This window comes from Coloeus monedula, assembly GCF_965178545.1.
Source record: "Coloeus monedula genome assembly, chromosome: 22".
NCBI lineage: Eukaryota > Metazoa > Chordata > Aves > Passeriformes > Corvidae > Coloeus > Coloeus monedula.
The window spans coordinates 718,269-721,839 of record NC_138802.1 but is presented as its reverse complement, the minus strand read 5'-3'; positions in this window follow the sequence as shown (position 1 = coordinate 721,839).

Sequence of the window (3,571 nt, the reverse complement as noted above, 5' to 3'; positions counted from 1 at the left end):
AATTTTGGGGGAATTTGCACACATACAATCAGAGCTGCTGACCCCTCATTCAGAACAGAGCAAAATATTGTATTCTGAATCAGTTATGCTGCTGGCTGGGGTTTTTTATGGCCTCTTCCTCTATTTTTTTGTGACATAAGAGAAGCAGTGTGACTGGTTTTAATTTTCTGCTATAAGACTAATCCCAAGGCAATAAGTGGGGAGCACTGCTGGACAACTCACACTTGGTGTCCCCTGAAGCTGCCAGTGGGGCAAGGCCACTTTTCCCTGGGCCAGTTTACTGGGCTCCCTCAGTCTTTGCTAATTCACACGAGGGCAGGACGTGTTTTCAGCTTGTAGCCCTTACAAGGGCTCCAGAGTACAGCCAAGGTAACAGGCACAACCATCTGGTGATGAGCTGCAAACACTGAGCATCAAGAAAGTGATAAAAAACGAATCAAGTTTTGATTGTGCTGTGGCTGGTCACTGCTGTCCAAAGTGGCTGAAGGGCACTGAAGGGGCTTTGCTCTGTCAGCTCTGTCCTGTGCAAGTCTGTTGGGTGTTGTCATCTTTACTTTTGTGCAGCTTAGCAGGATTTCATGTGCTATTTTTTGTAATTTGTAAGATGAATAGATGTTTGGCTGCCTTTCCTCCTGTGGTCAGCTGGAACCCCACAAAAGAGGCTCAAGAAGAAGAGCAGGGGAAAATGCTCTGATGCTGTGGATTGAGCAATTCCCAGTGCCTGTGATAAATCTGTTATCACCAAACATTCTGCCCTGCTCATTATCAGAGATAAGGGAAGACGAAGATTCAGTAAAGATGAGAGCCATGGGGGACAAGAGCTCAGCCATGCTGGGAAATTATATCAGGTGCCTTATTTGTATTTTGCCAAGAGGAGGGATGCACAATTTCAAATGTCTGCGGGCTTTTGCTGGTTCTGATTCAGCGGTGAAAAAAAGACGAGGTGTGGGTTTGGAGGGGTTTGTTGGTCGGGTTTTTTGTCATTTGGTAATCTGAGGGAGCTGTTCAAATCTCCAGGTTTGCTGTCTGGATCCTTATGTGGCCACAGGGGAAAACCGTGTGGTGTTTGAGGAGCAGCCAGCGGTGCTGGTGTCTGTTCTCAGCGCTGCGTGGGACTTCCCATCGCAGGGAACACGGAGCGAGCAGCAGCAATCCATAAAGCTTTGAAGGAAGAGAAGAATGGTAAATCAATAACGTGCAGGGAGGAACAGTCAGGGCATGACCTGTTAGCAGAGAATGGGCTGTAAGTGGGTGCCGTGGCCCAATGGCCCGGCAGTAAAAGCCCTTAGGGTCCATCGGGAGCTCTGTGCTTTGAGAGGGCGTTTGTCTGGCTCCGGGGTGGGAGCCAAGACACAAGTGTGACAGACTGGGAAATGGCACAGAAAGAGAAATCTTTATGGGAAAGGAGAAGTTTGAGGAGGAGGAAGGATGTCTTTTGAGTGTCAAAGGGCTTATGGATTTTTTTTTTTTGCTTCTGCCACCGAAGGAAGGAATCACACGTGTAGTCAGTAGTTGTATTTTTGTTGGGGGCTTCTGAGGGTGGGGAGGAATGTCTTTCAAGGCAGCTTTTCTTTGCAAACTCTTCTCTAGAGGGTTGAGTGCGTCCCTTGGGTCCCAACCCCTAAGAGTGGATGAGTGCGTGGGTGGTGCATGGTCATTCCCTTCTCAAAGTCACCAATGTGGCTTGGCAGCAGTACTCTGCTGTCCAACCTGTGTGGCTGAGGCTGCAAAGATTTCATTACACTTTTCCCTTAAATTTCCCTGACTAATTCAGACAGCCAAAGTCGTGCTCAATCCTCTCCTTTTTGGCAGTGCTGCGCACCCAGTTCCATCCTGTCGGCATCTAAACATCATTCCCCTTGTGCCTGTGAGCTCTGTGTCTGTTACTGCCCTCTCCTCACCCCTGTCACTTTGTCATTTTAGCCAGCAGACTCTGCTCTGTGTCTCTATCCATGGCCTTCAGAAGAAGAGCAAATTGAAAATCTGGCTCCTGACAGCAGCTGGTTTGCACCAGCCACTCAAAACACCGAACAGAAAGTGGGTAGGAGGAAGGAAATGAGAGGTTGAGTTTTTTCCTGTTGCAGGTAGCAAGGAAATAAAATAGGAAATTCAATGCAAAGTTATCATCTTGCTGAGCCCCCCACACCACAGACTGCAGGTGCTTTATGGCTGCTTTGGTCTGATGGTTTATTCCTCTTTGTGTCAGGGTAAAAGCTGGACTTCAGGTCTGTGTGATGGAGCAGAGCAGCTCCCAGCAGAGACCCTTTAGAAAAGGGACATGCAGGCAGTGTGGATTATACTGACATTTTCCCTGTTAGGGTGCAAGGGGAGTTGCTGGGAGCTTCAGGACATACTAATACATATGACACTGGCTATTGGGGACCTGGTGAAAATGGAGTTGTATCAAATTCAATCCAAGATCCTCACAATTTTCCAACCGAGTGAATGAGTGGTTGTGTGGGCAAAGGTGCTCAAGCTCTGTAATTTGTGTTAGCTCGCTGCAATTCTGTAAAAATGGAAAAATCACTTGGGTGAAGCCTTATTGCTCAGGGCTGTAAGATGTACAAATACAAAGGCTGCAGCCTCTTCTAGGAAGCAATTGAGACTGCCCATGGAAACTGCTGTCAGTCACTCGATTCAATAACTGAATTGATGTTCAGTGCTGCTTACAAATGTGGATGGTTTTATTATCTATTTAGGAGTAGATTTTTTAAAATGTGCCAGACCCAAAAAGCACCAGTTAAAGGAGCAGGACTTTTTTCCCCTTAATTTTCAAGTATCCAGGTCTTTTCCTTGAAATGAGCAGCACGCTCTTCCATGCTGTCCCCTCTCTCTTGGGTTTTAGGTGACTGATTTGAAAGACTTTGCTAGTTTGTGGTGCTCGGGTTTTCCCCTTTTTTGTGGGAAGAGCAGAAAAAAGGAGGGGGGAAAAAGTCTGAAATGATCCAATACTGAACATTCCTGTTCCCACTGCCCTGGGAGGGAGACTCCAGCAGGGAGTTTGTGCCCTGGAAAGGGGCAGGGCAGGGTGGTTCTGTGCCCTGGAAAGGGGCAAGGTGAGACCTGCACCTTGAGCTGCTCAAGTGCCTCCTGCTGCTGAGAGGGGAGACCCACCCTTGCTCAGACCTGGCTGCTGCCGTGTTTTAAATTATGACACTCTCCTAATAAACAATGGAGCTTTTTACTTTATTTTTCGAGCCACACTCGCCCTTGTAGCACATAATCCAAGTGCTTGACACAGTCAGTACTTGTCCTGCACAGTTTCCCAGTCCTGGTTCTGTTTAGGCTGGCTGGACTGTTCCCTTCTGTGAAATACATCTTCTCTTCTTTGTAAATATTTTTAAAGACTTAATGAAAATAAACATTATCTATTTCTAGACCAAAATTTGAGGACAAAAATTTTGCCCTTTCCCGCTACTGAAGAGAATTTGTTTTTCCTTCATCACTGTTCCCAGGGTAAAATCTGTAGTTTTACCACCAGCTATGTAAATGAGTCTTCATCAATATGTCTCAGGTGGAAATTCCCCTGTTTGCAAATGGAAATTTTCCTCTGGTAACAGTAAAAATAATT